Raw genomic sequence first — 19,244 nt, forward strand, 5'->3', positions numbered from 1 at the left:
CACGCCCCCGATTTGTGTCGCATGAAAGCCGGCGCTGATGCAACACAATCTGATCGCGTGCGCCAAAATCCCGGGGCAATTCAGGGCAAAACGGAAAAAAGTCGGGAAAATGCAGCGTTTGGACCCTTAGTAAATGTGCCCCCATGACTTTCCGCAACATCATAGGAATGACACCGTCTCAGAAGCAGAACCTGTGCGATCCGTGCAGGACGTCGGCTGTTTGTGACACAATCTCGGCTGTTTAACCCTTTAGTCGTGGCGGTCAAACATGACCATATCACCTAAAGGACGCACCTACCCCTCCTCCTGGTGATCACCCCCCTTTCCCCGCTGGCAGAGTATGGGGGAGCCAATTGTCTCCACAGCAGCCCTGGGCTCCAATGAAGGACCCAGCAGTGCAGGTGTCACTAGTATAATACACTGCCATACATCAGATGATCACATGTCCCAGAAGGGAACCAAAAAAAAGTCTTAAAAAAAGTTTAATAAAAAAATATATATATTACTGTATACATTCAAGTATAAGCCGAACTAAGTATTAGCCGAGGTATTTAATTTTAACACAAAAAACTCGAAAAACCTATTGACACAAGTATAAGCCTGGGTGGAAAATGCATTGGTCACAGACTCCACCCAGTTTATAGCAAGCCAGCCCCTGCCCCCCAGTATATAGCCAGCCCCAGTATATAGCCATCCATCCCATGCCTTCTAGTATATAGCCAGCCCTCTGTCCCCCAGTATTGATCCAGTCCCAGTATATAGCCATCCAGTCCATGCCTTGTAGTGTATATCTAGCCAGCCCCCTGTATATATCCAGCCAGCCCATGGCCCCTAGTATATAGCCAGTCCATACCCCCAAGTATACAGCCATCCAGCCCATACCCACCCAGTATACAGCCACTCAGCCCCTACCCCCTAGTATATAGTCAGCCAGCCCATGCCCCCTAGTATATAGTCAGCCAGCCCGTACCCCCCAGTACACAGCCAGCCAGCACATGACACCTAGTATGTACAGCCAGTCAGCCTATGCCTCCTAATATATAACTAGCCCCTGCCCCAGTATACAGCCAGCCACCCAGTCCATGCCACAGTTTTAAAAATCATGCAAATGAGCCTTTTTTCATAAAAAAAAAAAGGGCTTAAGAAGCTAAAAGAAGGGCAGATGCTGACAGAAGGGGCACACAGCAGCACAAAAGCGTACATGGTCTACAATCCTTCTTGCTGGTGGTAGATGTCCTTTAACCAAACGCTAGAGCAGTTTTTAGGTATTACACCTCAAGAACAAAGACATTTCCTCCCACTCGTGGAATTAGCTTTAAGCAGTATAAACTCCTCCACAAAGATGTCACCATTGTTTTGTAATTATGAGTAAAGCCCAAGACAGGCAACGACATCAGGCAAATAAAAAAAAAAAAAGTCTACCGATCCTAAGTACATTTTGGGGAACAGGTATGTTGGTTATGGTAGTCTGCGTCTCAAAGGTGCAGGTGACACAGCATCTCAAGGCTCCGCCGGGAAAGTTTTCTCCATCTTGGTCCACATTCTCTAAACAAGATCATAAATCTGGTATCCTACAGGTGGAAGTTACGTGGCACCATTCATATTTACAATGTCTTTCACAAATCTGTATGTCTAGTTACGTTTGTAATTCATGCGGAACTTGAATCTGAAAAGTAAGGTTCAAGAATTCCAACCAGTATCTGATATACATAGGGCACCAAGGAGAGGACATGGGACTCCATCTTCATGCTCTTTGCCTCCTCAGGTTATGCCATTGGCAGAATATTTCCAAACCTGGTGGGACCGATGCGTGTCCCTTGACCCTCATTAAAGGGGGAGTACTGTAATGTGTGTTGAGGAGGCCCTGATAAGGTCTTGTGTGAACATTGGTTTATGCTTGCCTTGATTTTGCACCAACCCCAGCAGTCTCCTGCAGCTATGCTCTGGCTCTGTTTTCTCTCCAATCACCTCCTGGATCAAGATCATATTTCTGGTCGGCACTCTGTGCTTGCTATAGTCCCAGCTAGTAGTAAGCACCTGGTATCTTGGCATCCTGTTTTCTCTGTATTCCCTGATATTTTGACACCGGGTCTGTATTCAGACTACGTCTGGTGCCCTCTGATTTTGTACTGCGTTTGCCCTCTTTGTTGTAAATCGACTCTAGAGACTATACTGGGGCTCATTTACTAAGGGCTTCCCGACTTTTTCCGTTTTGCACCGAATTCCATCGAATTCACGCCAGCTTTCACGCGACAGAAATCGGGGGCGTGGCCGATTGAAAACCCAACGGATTTGGAAAAACCACGGAATTTAAAAAACGAAGTGTGTTGCAAAATCAAGCACTCACATGCACCGAGAAGAACCAGGTGAACTCCGGCGGACCTCGCTGCAGCAGCGACACCTGGTGGACATCGGGCGCACGGCCTTAGAGAATCGCCGGAAGACCCGAATCCATGTCGGAGAACACGCCACTGGATCGCGACAGGACCGGGTAAGTAAATGACCCCCACTGTGTTTGTGTTGTATTGTCTTTGTCTCCATGTTTCGTACTTTGGCACAGGGAGGGAATGTCTCTTAGCTGTCCCTAGGAGTCAATCGAGAAAGATGGGAAGTGGGTTTGGTGTTTGCACCCCTTGCCTTCGTCTATTGTTCTAGTCTTTTCCCACAGTGTGCGTTACACAGGGCTTGAGTAGGGTGGTTAACCATGGTGGTGGTTACTAGGTATGTATGAGGATAGAGGCTGTAGGTGTATCCCATGATGTCCTGGCTCGGCACTCAAGAGTAAGGACCTCAGTAATGCACTGATGAGATGCTGTGGTTATATGCGCACATGTAGCATTGCCATCCATTTTATTATAAATGCTTAATTTCTCTCAAAAACATACAGATCAGTTAACCCCTGACTCTCTGGCTCTCTGGCTTGATGGTGCAAGGACAAATTCTTGTAAAACATGTATATTCTGTGCTAGAAAACACAAAAATAAGCAAAAACAAACAGCAATTCTTTATTTCTCCCTAATATGAGAATAGGTGACAATTGTTCCGTGCAACCTGTAATGGGACCAATTTAAATTACAAGTTGTCCTTCAATAAAATAAGTCACTGGAGCCTTTTTATCCCCTTATGTTACAATGTTACGCAGTGTTATTGCTGTTTTTGGTTCAATCACTCAGTGATTGTCAGTGTAATATTCCAGAATGTGGATGGCTACTCTCTAAGGCGACACTTCATGATCCCTCTGTGCTGTGAGGTGCTGACAATGTGCTTAGATTATCAGGGTACAGGTTTATCTACACTGTCATTTAGCTAATGAACGTTTTACTACTATCTGACACATAGAAAAAGAGAGATGAGCCATATCAGAGTCATGAGATGGATAGAACACACAATGACACACAGTCAGCACTGCTATGCCCCCTCCCCTCTGATCACAAGCTTATTGTGTCTGTAGAGCTGCTGCGGGACAGGAAGTGCCTGTGTCTGTATTGCTCTCTGCCTCCTGCCTTTCCCTCTGCAGTACAGGAGAAGCTATCTATGGAGAGGAATCTGCCCGACCATGTAAACACCAGGACTGATGGAGACAGGTTGGAATTGTACCAGTGAAATTCTAGGTGTTTGTTAATAACATTAAGTTAGAGAATGTGTTATTTTGTTATCCTGAGTATATTTAAGAATCTTATCTCCATGGAAATAGCCCTTTAATTCTATATGAAGAACCATGAAGGCCTTGGACTGAGCCTCTTATGCAGCATAGAGGAATCTGTATTCTCCGAGTCCGGCATCTCCAAACTACGCGGCACTACTCTACTACCTCCCGGACCAGCAACTGGTTCTCCCGTCATGTGCTCAACCGCAATAACGTTCAGTCTCCTTATATACAATTTGCACTTCCGGTTGCCATCAGTGGTATAGCCCACACCCAAGAAACTTTTTGTTCCCTGATCGTAACTACATTTCTGCCGGCCAATAATCAGGAACAGGATATTATGTATCTGAGCACTAAGACGTCTTATCTTCTGTAGACAACAGCAGAAGTCAACCCAAGGATGGAAATCTGACTATTGGCTCATATTTCTTGAACTATGAAAATTAACATGGCTTCTCCCCTGTGTGAGTTCTCTGGTGTTTTACAAAACCCGACTTCCACAGGAAGCGTTTCCCACATTCATTACATGAGAATGGCTTCTCTCCTGTGTGAGTTCTCTGATGGCTAATAAGAGACGGTTTCTGAGTATAACATTTCCCACATTCAGTACATGAAAATGACTTTTCCCTGTGTGACTTTTTTATGTCTACCAAGATCTGATTTTTGACTAAAACGTTTCCCACACTCTGTACATGAAAATGGCTTCTCCGCTGTATGAATTATCTCATGTTTAGCGAGACCTGATTTCAGAGCAAAGCATTTTCCACATTGTGGACATGAAAACGGTTTCTCTCCTCTGTGAATTCTCTTATGTCTAACAAAATTAGATTTTTTTGTTAATATATTTACCACATTCAGTTCATGAAAATGGTTTCTCTCCTGTGTGAGTTCTCTGATGTTCTTAATAACTTAAATTGTGCATAAAACATTTGGCTCATAAGGTACATAAAAATAGCTTCTCCCCTGTGTGAATTCTCTGATGTACAACAAGACTTGATTTCCGAGTAAAACATTTTCCACATTCACTGCATGGAAATGGTTTTTCCCCTGTGTGAGTTCTCTGATGTTTAACAAGATCTGATTTCCAATCAAAGCATTTTCCACATTCACTACATGGAAATGGTGTCTCTCCTGTGTGTGTTCTCTCATGTACAACAAGACTTGACTTCCAATTGAAACATTTTCCACATTTAGTACATGAATATGACTTCTCCCCTGTGTGAGTTCTCTGATGTCTCACAAGAATTGATGTCTCGGTAAAACTTTTTCCACATTCACTGCATGAAAATGGCTTCTCCCCTGTGTGAGTTCTCTGATGTCTAGCAAGGTGTGATTTCTGGATAAAAGACATTTCACATTCAGTACATGAAAATGGCTTCTCCCCTGTGTGAGTTCTCTGATGTCTAACAAGATTTGCTTTCTGGATAAAACACATTCCACATTCATTACATGAAAATGGCCTCTCTCCTGTGTGAGTTCTCTGATGGACAAGAAGATTTGATTTCTGGGTGAAATGCTTTTTACATTTTGGACATGAATACTGCTTTTTATCACCATGATATTCATCCTCTGTGGAAGGATTAGAATGATTGTCTTCTTCTTCTACAGGAGATGAGGGGGGGTGTCCATGGGAAACTCTTGTACTTTCGTTTTCTAAAAAATACAGGTAAAATATGTAAATTTAAAGGGCATCTACCACCAGGCTGAAAGAGTGTATGCAAATGACCCTGAGGGGCTCCATTAAAACTTCCTTACTCTCTGGGTTCTGTGCACTGAGATTTATGATACAAGCCGCCAGGATGTGAGAGACTGCAGGAAACCACAGCTCTGCATTCAGCATCCTTTAATACCCCGCTGTGCCCACTTACCATAGTGGGCCTCAGTCCTGGGCAGTAGCGCTGCTGCTAGAAGCTTCTGGAGGTGAAATGACGGGACAAGACATTAGTAGCCGATGGAGAGGAGCAGAGATCCCATGGCGGTGCCCTGCAGTCAGCGAGAGCTTGAGTGGCCAAGACACTTCTGCTCACTGAGCAGCTTTATACCATTGGCCCTGGTGTCCAGAGGTAAGAACCAGCCAGGTCATTCACCTCCACAAAGGCAGCGGCAGAGCCCCTGGTCAGGGGTCAGGATGAGCGTTATATGTATTTGGTTTTATGGCAGTGTGTAATGCCTTCATCCTCATAGACTGTAAACTCTTGTGTCCACCCCTCATCCTCATAGAATGTAAGCTCTTGTGCCCCCCCCCCCTCATCCTCATAGACTGTAAGCTCTTGTGTCCCCCCTAATCCTCATAGACTGTAAGCTCTTGTATCCCCCCTCATCCTCATAGACTGTAAGCTCTTGTGTCACCCCCTCATCCTCATAGACTGTAAGCTCTTGTGTCTCCCCTCATCATCATAGACTGTAAGCTCTTGTATCCCCCCCTCATCCTCATAGACTGTAAGCTCTTGTATCCCCCCCTCATCCTCATAGACTGTAAGCTCTTGTATCCCCCCCTCATCCTCATAGACTGTAAGCTCTTGTGTCACCCCCTCATCCTCATAGACTGTAAGCTCGTGTCCCCCCTCATCCTCATAGACTGTAAGCTCGTGTCCCCCCTCATCCTCATAGACTGTAAGCTCTTGTGTCACCCCCTCATCCTCATAGACTGTAAGCTCTTGTGTCCCCCCCTCATCCTCATAGACTGTAAGCTCTTGTGTCACCCCTCATCCTCATAGACTGTAAGCTCTTGTGTCCTCTCTCATCCTCATAGACTGTAAGCTCTTGTGTCACCCCTTCATCCTCATAGACTGTAAGCTCTTGTGTCACCCCTTCATCCTCATAGACTGTAAGCTCGTGCCCCCCCTCATCCTCATAGACTGTAAGCTCTTGTGTCACCCCCTCATCCTCATAAGACTGTAAGCTCTTGTGTCCCCCCTCATCCTCAGACTGTAAGCTCTTGTGTCCCCCCCTCATCCTCATAGACTGTAAGCTCTTGTGTCCCCCCCCTCATCCTCATAAGCTGTAAGCTCTTGTGTCATCCCCTCATCCTCATAAGCTGTAAGCTCTTCTGTCATCCCCTCATCCTCATAGACTGTAAGCTCTTGTGTCCTCTCTCATCCTCATAGACTGTAAGCTCTTGTGTCACCCCTCATCCTCATAGACTGTAAGCTCTTGTGTCACCCCTTCATCTTCATAGACTGTAAGCTCTCGTGTCCCCCCTCATCCTCATAGACTGTAAGCTCTTGTGTCACCCCCTCATCCTCATAGACTGTAAGCTCTCGTGTCCCCCCTCATCCTCATAGACTGTAAGCTCTTGTGTCCCCCCTCATCCTCATAGACTGTAAGCTCTTGTGTCACCCCCTCATCCTCATAGACTGTAAGCTCTTGTGTCCCCCGTCATCCTCAGACTGTAAGCTCTTGTGTCACCCCTCATCCTCATAGACTGTAAGCTCTTGTGTCACCCCCTCATCCTCATAGACTGTAAGCTCTTGTGTCCCCCCTCATCCTCATAGACTGTAAGCTCTTGTGTCAGCCCCTCATCCTCATAGACTGTAAGCTCTTGTGTCATCCCCTCATCCTTATAGACTGTAAGCTCTTGTGTCCTCTCTCATCCTCATAGACTGTAAGCTCTTGTGTCACCCCTTCATCCTCATAGACTGTAAGCTCTTGTGTCACCCCTCATCCTCATACACTGTAAGCTCTTGTGTCACCCCCTCATCCTCATAGAATGTAAGCTCTTGTGTCACCCCCTCATCCTCATAGACTGTAAGCTCTTGTGTCACCCCCTCATCCTCATAGACTGTAAGCTCTTGTGTCACCCCCTCATCCTCATACACTGTAAGCTCTTGTGTCCCCCCCCTCTAGGTGTAGAGGACGCCCCTGTCTTCGGTGATGATAGAACCTCCACTCCTCTAGGTGTAGGGGATGCCCCCTGTCTATGGTGATGGTAGAACCTCCTCTCCTCTAGGTGTAGAGGATGCCCCCGTCTATGGTGATGGTAGAACCTCCTCTCCTCTAGGTGTAGAGGATGCCCCCGTCTATGGTGATGGTAGAACCTCCTCTCCTCTAGGTGTAGAGGATGCCCCATGTCTATGGTGATGGTAGAACCTCCTCTCCTCTAGGTGTAGAGGATGGCCCCTGTCTATGGTGATGGTAGAACCTTCTCTCCTCTAGGTGTAGAGGATGCCCCCTGTCTATGGTGATGGTAGAACCTCCTCTCCTCTAGGTGTAGAGGATACCCCCTGTCTATGGTGATGGTAGAACCTCCTCTCCTCTAGGTGTAGAGGATGTCCCCTGTCTATGGTGATGGTAGAACCTCCTCTCCTCTAGGTGTAGAGGATGTCCCCTGTCTATGGTGATGGTAGAACCTCCTCTCCTCTAGGTGTAGAGGATGCCCCCTGTCTATGGTGATGGTAGAACCTCCTCTCCTCTAGGTGTAGAGGATGCCCCCTGTCTATGGTGATGGTAGAATCTCCTCTCCTCTAGGTGTAGAGGACTCCCCTGTCTATGGTGATGGTAGAACCTCCTCTCCTCTAGGTGTAGAGGATGTCCCCTGTCTATGGTGATGGTAGAACCTCCTCTCCTCTAGGTGTAGAGGATGTCCCCTGTCTATGGTGATGGTAGAACCTCCTCTCCTCTAGGTGTAGAGGATGCCCCCTGTCTATGGTGATGGTAGAACCTCCTCTCCTCTAGGTGTAGAGGATGCCCCCTGTCTATGGTGATGGTAGAATCTCCTCTCCTCTAGGTGTAGAGGACTCCCCTGTCTATGGTGATGGTAGAACCTCCTCTCCTCTAGGTGTAGAGGATGTCCCCTGTCTATGGTGATGGTAGAACCTCCTCTCCTCTAGGTGTAGAGGATGCCCCCTGTCTATGGTGATGGTAGATCCTCCTCTCCTCTAGGTGTAGAGGATGTCCCCTGTCTATGGTGATGGTAGAACCACCTCTCCTCTAGGTGTAGAGGATGCCCCCTGTATATGGTGATGGTAGAACCTCCTCTCCTCTAGGTGTAGAGGATGCCCCTGTCTATGGTGATGGTAGAACCACCTCTCCTCTAGGTGTAGATGATGCCCCCTGTCTATGGTGATGGTAGAACCTCCTCTCCTCTAGGTGTAGAGGATGCCCCCTGTCTATGGTGATGGTAGAACCTCCTCTTCTCTAGGTGTAGAGGATGCCCCCTGTCTATGGTGATGATAGAACTTCCTCTCCTCTAGGTGTAGAGGATGTCCCCTGTCTATGGTGATGGTAGAACCTCCTCTCCTCTAGGTGTAGAGGATGCCCCCTGTCTATGGTGATGGTAGAACCTCCTCTCCTCTAGGTGTAGAGGATGCCCATGTCTATGGTAATGGTAGAACCTCCTCTCCTCTAGGTGTAGAGGATGCCCCCTGTCTATGGTGATGGTAGAACCTCCTCTCCTCTAGGTGTAGAGGATGCCCCCTGTCTATGGTGATGGTAGAACCTCCTCTCCTCTAGGTGTAGAGGATGTCCCCTGTCTATGGTGATGGTAGAACCTCCTCTCCTCTAGGTGTAGAGGATGTCCCCTGTCTATGGTGATGGTAGAACCTCCTCTCCTCTAGGTGTAGAGGATGTCCCCTGTCTATGGTGATGGTAGAACCTCCTCTCCTCTAGGTGTAGAGGATGTCCCCTGTCTATGGTGATGGTAGAACCTCCTCTCCTCTAGGTGTAGAGGATGCCCCCTGTCTATGGTGATGGTGGAACCTCCTCTCCTCTAGGTGTAGAGGATGCCCCCTGTCTATGGTGATGATAGAACCTCCTCTCCTCTAGGTGTAGAGGATGCCCCCTGTCTATGGTGATGGTAGAACCTCCTCTCCTCTAGGTGTAGAGGATGTCCCCTGTCTATGGTGATGGTAGAACCTCCTCTCCTCTAGGTGTAGAGGATGCCCCCTGTCTATGGTGATGGTAGAACCTCCTCTCCTCTAGGTGTAGAGGATGTCCCCTGTCTATGGTGATGGTAGAACCTCCTCTCCTCTAGGTGTAGAGGATGTCCCCTGTCTATGGTGATGGTAGAACCTCCTCTCCTCTAGGTGTAGAGGATGCCCCCTGTCTATGGTGATGGTAGAACCTCCTCTCCTCTAGGTGTAGAGGATGTCCCCTGTCTATGGTGATGGTAGAACCTCCTCTCCTCTAGGTGTAGGGGATGCCCCCTGTCTATAGTGATGGTAGAACCTCCTCTCCTCTAGGTGTAGAGGATGTCCCCTGTCTATGGTGATGGTAGAACCTCCTCTCCTCTAGGTGTAGAGGATGCCCCCTGTCTAAGTTAATGGTGGAGCCGCCTCTTCTCCGTATAGCTCCCCTATGGTTTGTAAATTAGCGGAATTTGTTGGCGTTAAATAAATAAAGATTATTATTATTAATGCCTTATCAGATTTTAGATAACAAAGCAGAGTAATATAGATGGGGAGGCACATTCGACAAGGAATCCATAAAAGGACATCTACTTACAGTGACCCCAAGTGTGCAATGTATAAGGGAAGAATAACCCACAAGATACATGAAAGGCTCTTACCCTCCTCTGTCACTGATGAGGGGATTTCCTCTCCGCTCCTCCTTCCACCACAACTTTCCTGGAAAGATCCAACATGAAGGACCTGAGAAAACAAGGAAATGTCTCCAGAGATTCTCTTATATCCAAGTGATGGACAGAAACCTCCAGAACCAGGAACTAAGGGGAATAATCTCCTGCAGGAGGAGACGGGATCCACATTCATCCAAATATTTTACACATCAACATCAATGTTCCGGTTATATTACTGCATAACCCGATGTGACCCGATCCTGAGGTGGAGACTCATGGACACCAGGGACAAGATTATTCACTTCTCCTGCTCTGAGCCACAAGTTCCATGTCATATGTCTAACTATTTGCAGTTATGACCGACCACAACAGCCATCAACATTTCATAGATCACCACCAACTGAGTCTCATCTCAACCTACCTGATGATCAAGGACATTCTCCTCTGGCTCCACCTTTACAACATGGAAATATAGAGGACTGGGACATCTCTCTGGGTCCTGTGTAATATCTCGGGAATCTCCAGGACTGGGACGTCTCTCTGGTTCCTGTGTAATATCCCGGGAATCTCCAGGACTGGGACATCTCTCTGGTGGATTTCTGTGACTGGATCCATCTATAGGAAATATACACAGTGACTGATACATTGTCTATATGTGATGATGAGATGATGGAGGAGGTGACCTCACACCTGCTCTGTCCTCTATAATCAGGAAGGTCTCCTCTTACCTGGTGATGTGAGGGGCTGGTGGTCCTCCATCATGATGTCCTTGTACTGGTCCTTGTGTCCTTCTATATACTCCCACTCCTCCATGGAGAAATAGACAGTGACGTCCTGACACCTTATAGGAACCTGACACCCACAATGACACAGTCATCACCCAGACCCCTCCCTTGTGTTATTGTACAATGTCCCAGCATTCCCGGCAGCGCTCACCTCTCCGCTCAGCAGCTCAGTGATCCTGGAGGTAAGTTCTAGGATCTTCTGCTCATGTATCAGTGAATGAGGTGGAGGCTCGGTGATGGGGCTCTGGGTCCATCCTCCTGACACACGGGGGGTCACACACTCACCAGACGACTTCTTCACTACTGTGTAATCCTGTGTATGGGGAGACACTGATCACTACATAGATCCTAAGAATCCTTCACCTCTCCAGTCATTTCCCGCTGTTATTCCTAGAGATAAGAGCCGTGTCCTGGGAGACTCTCACCTCTCCGGTTATCAAGGAGATCATCTCCAGGGTGAGCTCCAGGATCCTGGCCGCCATCTGCTCTCTGTCCTTCTCCTGGATCCCTGGTGGATCATTGATGGAAAGGATCATCTTTAGGAGAAACCTCTGGGAGTCCTGGATCTATAGAACCTGAGGAAACATGACAAGAACTAAGAGCAAACTCTATATGAAGCAATTGTGTCCATGACATGTGTGATGTGACAGATGGGGATTCTCCAGACACTGGAGGGGAGGTCACTGGACTGAGGGAGGAGTGATGGCGCTGGACTGTGCCGCTCCTCACTAATAGCACATACTGGACCCCACATGGAGGGACCTGGAGCATGCTGGGAGTTGTAGTCCCTCCATATGGTGTGTGTGCTCCTGGAGCATGCTGGGAGTTGTAGTCCCTCCATATAGTGTGTGTGCTCCTGGAGCATGCTGGGAGTTGTAGTCCCTCCACATAGTGTGTGTGCTCCTGGAGCATGCTGGGAGTTGTAGTCCCTCCATATAGTGTGTGTGCTCCTGGAGCATGCTGGGAGTTGTAGTCCCTCCATATAGTGTGTGTGCTCCTGGAGCATGCTGGGAGTTGTAGTCCCTCCATATAGTGTGTGTGCCCCTGGAGCATGCTGGGAGTTGTAGTCCCTCCGTATAGAGTGTGTGCTCCTGGAGCATGCTGGGAGTTGTAGTCCCTCCTCTGGTCACTTACCTCTTCTCTCCTCAGTGCAGGACACTCTACCTCACACACCTCCTCCTGCTCACTATCCACTAGTCATGTGACCCGGGGAGTGTGATGTCACTGAGGGGCGGAGCCTCTGCTCACTATCCACTAGTCATGTGACCCGGGGAGTGTGATGTCACTTAGGGGCGGGGTCTCCCAGAGGAAAGGAAGCAGCAGGATGAGTGTATGGAGGGGAAGTGGTGGATGAAGGACCTGTGATGATGTCATAGATCATGTGATGAGTGCAGGTGACTCCTGGATGTCTGGGCAGTGTGTGATGCTGGGGACCTCCAGCTCCTCCTCAGGGGCTCCGCTCCATTGTCCTGACGGTCCCTGCAGCCTCCTGGGCTCTCTACAGTTGAAGTCTGTGAAGAAAGAGACGGGCAATAAGGGACATTTCAAAGTTTTGATGTGGACAGAATTTGAGAAAAAGAGATTTTATGTTTTTTTTTCTCCCTGAAAAAAGGAAACAATATGGCGTCTGGCATAGTTGTTATAGTTGTATTAGGTAATCGTTTTTCTAGTAGCTGAACACCCTTGGAGAATCTAGATAGATGTCTATAATATAACCTGGTAAAGGTGAATATTTTCACTGATATCAGATTTGTGTTGAGAGAATTCTTGGAGTGGGAAGTTTCTGTATCTCTGGTACTTGCTTTTTGGATTTTGTAGCGTAACCGAGAGGGAGAGTTTTGTTATCTGTGAGAAGTGGCCTTGAAGCGCAAAGAAAGCGATCTGTGTTAAGTTTGGGCGACAGAGCTAACAGCCTATAAGACTTGAAGGAATTTGCTTGTGATACAAGAATACAGTATGATGTGATGTCCTCCTGTGTACCCCATGAACAGACTAAGCAAGAACGAGCCCCCCAACTGTATTACAGAGCCTATGACTGACTTTTATTCCTTTATGACTAAAAAAAACAACACAAGTGTACCTGACTTCTGTTTGAGACGTTGGAGTGTGGCCAGAACTTTATAGAAAGCTCAGAACGCTGAGCTAGAGATGGTTAAGAGAGTCCCGTGTGTCCCGGCAACTGTTTACAGCTTTAGGACACATGGGGGATGACCTGACAGTGTAGTGTACATCTGTAACGGGTTGTTACCAAAGGTGTTAACGGACTACAGACATCTCTACCAGACTTGCGTACAGAGGGATTGATAAGACTCTGAAAGATTGACGTACAAAGGGAACAGAGACCAGGGTTGGTAGTTTCACAGACCACGCCAAAGTAAGACTGATAAAAGTTTCAATCCCGGACCGAGCCCAGCTCAAGGGGGTATGCTTCCACTTGCGGGGAGGAGACATGACTGAGGTGACTAAAGTGAATGGCCACATTCTAATAGGAGGGGTGGTAACTAACGAGGACGTCAGCACGCACAAGAACTGATGTGAGACTCCTCCCCTGCTAGCCCGATGATGATTTAACCCATTCCCAGTCAAGAAAAAGACCCAGAAAGAACAGCCGGATACATGAGTGTCCCACACTGGCAGCAGTACCCGAGAGTCCCCATATTATTCACTGTTATTTATTTGGCAAATGTTTTCCTCTCTGTGCCCCTACATGAAGATTACCAGTACCTATTTGCCTTTACCAGTTCACAAGGGGGGTAAAACTCCCCCAGCCAGTACTCCATACTCCACAGCCCTACAGGGAGTAGACTGGCAGACTAGCCCCTTACTGAATATTCTCTTGTGTTTGTGCTTCCATTTTACAGATTTGCCAAAATGCATTTATTGACGTTATGTGTTTTCTGTTCCAGAAGAGTTGCAAAGTTTCCAGAGACAAACTCCAGTATTGCCAAGAGAAGGTGGTCTTCCTAGGCCACTGCTTCTCAGCCACAGGCAGATATCTGACAGAGGAAAGAATACCAGCCTGATGCTACCCCATGATTACTGCCTTGCCTCTTCCCCATTTGCCCTTAGTCAGGAGGTAATTGATGCATTCCACAGCCTAAAGCTGGCAAATCCTGTCTGCCCCGGCCCTAGGCACATCCTATTGGATAAGACCTTTTATTTTATTTTGCACTCAGTATCCAGTCCACGCCACGGGAGTCTAGTCCAGAAACGTGGTGGCCTCCCCAGCGGCCCACTATTAAGCCCGGTTAGACCCGGATTGCTGCAGCCAGCAATCTTCTCAGCAAGGCCAGTGAGTTGATCCTAGATCACTCAGTTACTGTGTAAACCCCACATGACTTGCACAGTGTCCTCACCCAAGTAAAGCCCAAGCATCTGAGCAAAGGCCAGACAGCTCAGACTCCAGTGTGCACTCCTGATGCCCCATCACACTGAAAAGATGCACAGCTCTGAATCCTGCTGTTCTGTCACCAGTCTTCCAGGATTCAGATGGGAAGGGAGGGAGTGATGATTAACCTATGTGTTGAGTTTGGTTTGGGTGTTTAACCCAGATGTTGAGTTTTTTTTCTCATAGATGGCTCCAGGTCTGCAGGAAAAAAAAGACGGTTCTATGCTGGATATACAGTGGTCAGTGGAGCACATGAGGTAGTACAAGCAGAACCACTCCCCCCACACAGGTCAGCGCAGGAGGTGGAGTGATGGTCTATACACGACTATGAACCCATATGGAAGGCTGGAGATTTCCTCCCCTCTGCAGGGAGCCCTTTAAGCATGGCACCCTGGGGCCTAGCCTTTTCTTGAGGCCTGGAGGCAGCAAGGGCCCACAATACCAGAGTGGCTGGCAATTGCGGCCGAGGTTGCGCTGATGTCACGGTGCTTGGTATGGGGACCGGGGGGCTGTGCTATAGCCTGGCAGGTCTCCAGCAGGTGGTGTGTGCAAGAAATATGGAGGGAGAGGCTGATGTACTGGTTTTCCCTAGGACAACCCAAGTGTCCCTTGGTAATGGATGGGGAAGCCCGTGGTGGTAGAAAGCCATATCCAGGGATGACGGAGGCAACATTGTGCAAATCAACTCAGGTTCTTTATTTAACAACAGGTAGCAGGCAACTGGCCTAGATGGCCTAAACAGCAGATCTGGATTCTGGTACTGGAGTGGTCATGGAGAGTGGTCCTCAGGAATAAAGCACCAGCCTGGTAGTAGATGCAGGCTGGGATAATTGATATAAAGCTGTGTCCAAACTGTGAAAGCTGCAGCTCTGGATTAGAGTCTCCTGACTCAGTTTCTGGGATTGGATTCTGTGATAGCACTAAAGGTGTGCTGTGCACTGTCTCTCTGTTCACTCAGACTTCTGTAGTCTGGATTGGACCATGTGGTCTGGGCTGCTGACAGCTAAGACTGGACTAAGCCCACATGCTCCCACTGCACAGGGGTTTTATACTTCCCCTGGTCAGGTGGTAGCCCTCTCCAATCACACTCCAGTTTACAATACAGCCACATAATTAGATAACATCTTATACCCATTTAACTATTGCCTTTCCAGACAGAATGTACAGCTGCAATCACATGATGTCCAGGCTCTAGAACCTTCATAGAGGGCTTGCGACTCCCTCTAACAGCTGCTGACCTGCCTATGTATTGGCAGGGGTGTTGCATACCCCCTAAGCATGCCCAGCAACATATGGCCATATATGCAGGTGGTAAAGTGCACTTTAGGGTAAGTGCTGGCTATGTGCAGTGTAGGAGAGACAAACCGCCCACGGTCCTGGCTACAGGGACCAGGGTTGGTGTTGGACTAGGTACATAAAAATGAAGACTGTACAGTTGGTAGCTAACGCCCGTAAACCAACTGTTTGCTAAGGAAAGGTGTGGTGTCATGTCCTGTAATCCACTTCTTGCACCAAGGCCTAAAAATTTGTCCGAAGACACGCCTGCTAGGTGGAATAATCATAAACATAAATGATATGTATAGTACATATGGTCTACCTGCTGTCTCATGGTCTTACCCTAGTGTATGACGTTTAGGTGTAACTATTTAAACACCCCTGGTCACACAAGTACTGGCGTAAGTCTGCGGTCAGGATTTTGACAAAGTCTGACACAGTCTTGGCTACATACCTGACTTTAAGAAATAAATGAAGAGTCCCAGGAGAGTCTCTGGCTCTGTGAGGATAAATGAGCTCAGCCCATCGGGGGATTACTCACAGTCGGAGATCACATCAGATGAAACCGGGTCCGCTGGCAGGGCAGCAGCCGGCTCCGGGAACCTGGTGGTGACTTCGGGAACTGCATGCTCTTCAATGACGTTGCTGCTCTCCTGAGGGTCAAAAGTAGGAGTGCTGACCTCCGGGTCATCAGCCTCACCAGCCGGTGGATCCGTAGACCCCATCACCATGGACGGATCTAGAAACAGATAAATGGGCGCTTGAGCCAACACCATTGTTCCTTCCGCAGCCTCCAACTCTTCTGGGGCCCGGGTCATCACCCCACTGGAAAGGAGTCGCTGGAGGGTGATCCCTCGCTGGAACATTGGCGGCTGCTTCATCTTCAGCCACGGAAGACCCTTGAGAGTCGGTTATACTTGCCGCTGGAGTACTTCCTTGGACTAGGCCTGGTCCATGGTTGGCAATGGGGCCTGTGCTCATGATGACGGTAGATGCGGCACTCACATGGGTCACTGCTTGGGGCATTGCAGATTGGGGAGCAGCTGGAAGGTGCAGCCAGGAGTCCCCTCAAACAGATCCTAGTAGGCATCTCCCTCGGGGTCTGGAATCCAGGGATCAGACGGAGGCAATGTTGTGCAAATCACAGGTCTTTGTTGAACAACAGGTAGCAGGCAATGGGCCTATACAGTCTAACAGCAGATCTGGATTCTGGTACTGGAGTGGTCGTGGAGAGTGGTCCTCAGGAATAAAGCACCAGCCTGGTAGTAGATGCAGGCTGGGATAATTGATATGGAGCTGTGTCCAAACTGTGGAAGCTGCAGCTCTGGATTAGAGTCTCCTGACTCAGTTTCTGGGATTGGTTTCTGTGATAGCACTAAAGGTGTGCTGTGCACTGTCTCTATGTTCACTCTCAGACTTCTGTAGTCTGGACTGGACCATGTGGTCTGGGCTGCTGACAGCTAAGACTGGACTAAGCCCACCTGCTCCCACTGTACAGGGGTTTTATACTACCCCTGGTCAGGTGGTAGCACACTCCAGTTCACAATACAGCCACACAATTGGATAACATCTTACACCTATTTAACTATTGCCTTTCCAGACAGAATGTACAGCTGCAATCACATGATGTCCAGGCTCTAGAACCTTCATAGAGGGCTTGCGACTCCCCCTAACAGCTCCTGACCTGGAGAGGGCTTTATTCGCAACTACCAGCCTGCCTATATATTGGCAGGGGTGTTGCAGATGCTCTCTTACTACCACAAGAGGTGGGGATAATAAAAGTAAAAGCACACACAATTTGGTAACTCCACAAGTCAAGGGCAAGGATGTGGCTGACAGGGTGGCGAAGGCAGCTGCACAGATGGAACCCAGAGACTGTCCCATAGTCTCAATGGTGAGTACTGGGCCTGAAAAGTTTGATCCACAGGTGTTCCAGTCCCTGTTAGCCTGAGTGCCAAGTCCTGCTGATCAGCGTCACGTCTGTGAAGCTAGAGTGAAGCCAGCATGCTTCTATACTTTCTATTGCAAACTTACTTATTCTTCTTGCTAGTTGGTCTCTTTTTTTGACTGACTCTATGCTCAGGGACACCCCAACCATGACTATCACTGTAACTATAGGGCTAACCAGGATGCCCCCAGGGTAGGAGACTTTACCTACAGTTGGTGCTACAAGACAATGACCTTCTTTAACATTGACAGCACAGGTAACCCTGTATTAGCAGTGTCTGATGTGTACTGGATTTGTGGGGATAGTAGAGTCAGGTCAGGCCTAGAGGCTGGGAAGGTGAGTGTACTGTGATAAAATTTGTGCATTCCTTCTCATCATCCCTAAAGATAAGATTGATCAGACACATAAAGAAAAGTTAGAGAATCCCAAAGGATTCTGGAGGTCAAAGAGAGAAGCACCTAGATGATAACGTTTATATAGATACAGTAGGAGCACCAAGGGGGGTCTCAGATATGGGCAGGTCTGGAGTCCATTATTCCCCAATAGCTAGAATGTTGATTGGGTTAAATGTTTTTATTGTAATCAACAGAGATTTGTGACTTATATCCAAGATGCTTTCCAGAACAGCGTGGCTTTGTGTCACGGATGCCCGCGCGACCCATGTCTTGGATCGCAGGCACATCCGTGTTCTATGATGTGGCGCCACCCACCCCCCCCGGGCCCGTATTCTCCTCTCGTGGCTCCAGATTCCGCTGCGGTCCTGTCCAGGTCCAACGCCAGCTTCCTCTGTAGGCCGCACTCCTGCTGCTTGCCCGCACGCGCCGACTCTTCAGGAATTTAAAGGGTACTTCCAGGCTCCTATATAGCCCGGCGGCTCCCAGCATCCCCTGCCGGATCTTCAAGTCATTCTGCTCAAGTGAAAGCCTCCTGAGCGTTTCCAGACGCCTCCATGTTTCCTGTGCGTTTCCAGACGCCTCTGTGTTTCCAGTGTTCCTGTGGTATTCCCATGGCGGTCCTGTGTTCCTGTGGTGGTCCTGTACTCCTATGGCGGTCCTGTACTCCTGTGGCGGTCCTGTGTTCCTGTGGTGGTCCTGTATCCCGGTGGCCATCCTGAGGTCCTGCCTACCCGAGGTCCTGGCTACCCTGTGTCCCTACCTTGTCTGCCACCGCGGCAGCACCATCCCGCTTTTCGGCGGGCTCTGGCGAAGACCAGGGGGCCACTTAGACTCCAGTCCTGGGTTGCAGCTAGTACCATCATCTCTCGCGGTGGTCCAGGGAGTCCACAGACTTTAGCCTCAAGAGACTCTCCTACACCCCCATGTGTGACACTTTGGACATGACCCTTGCTGAGAAGGGAGGAGTCTGTAAGATGGTGGGAGCGGCTTGTTGCATGTACATCCCAGATGACATCGCCCCCTATGTATCCATTACCCATGCACTTGAAAAGATTGAAGGATTGTCTAACGAAATCAAGAGAAATTCTGGAGTGGACACTTTGTCCTTCACTTTGTGGTTGGGGGATTGGATGGGTTTCCTTTAAGTGGGGGTGATATTGGGGATTGTGACTTTGCTCTTGTCACTTATTGCGTGGTCCCCCTCATCAAGTCCACTGTGTTCCCAGATGGCCGTCCAGGAGGTAAGCACCACAACAGGAGAAGTGCCCGGAGCGGAGGATGATGCTGCCTGTT

The 19,244-nt window shown here is 48.5% G+C and overlaps 1 pseudogene; it reads right to left on the reverse strand.

Moving 5' to 3' along the window:
• Nucleotides 1-4,055: 4,055 nt before the first annotated feature.
• LOC140119820 (uncharacterized) lies at nt 4,056-11,254 on the reverse strand (annotated as a pseudogene).
• Nucleotides 11,255-19,244: the final 7,990 nt, after the last annotated feature.

This window comes from Engystomops pustulosus, chromosome 2 (genome assembly GCF_040894005.1).
Source record: "Engystomops pustulosus chromosome 2, aEngPut4.maternal, whole genome shotgun sequence".
NCBI classification, from domain to species: Eukaryota; Metazoa; Chordata; class Amphibia; order Anura; family Leptodactylidae; genus Engystomops; species Engystomops pustulosus.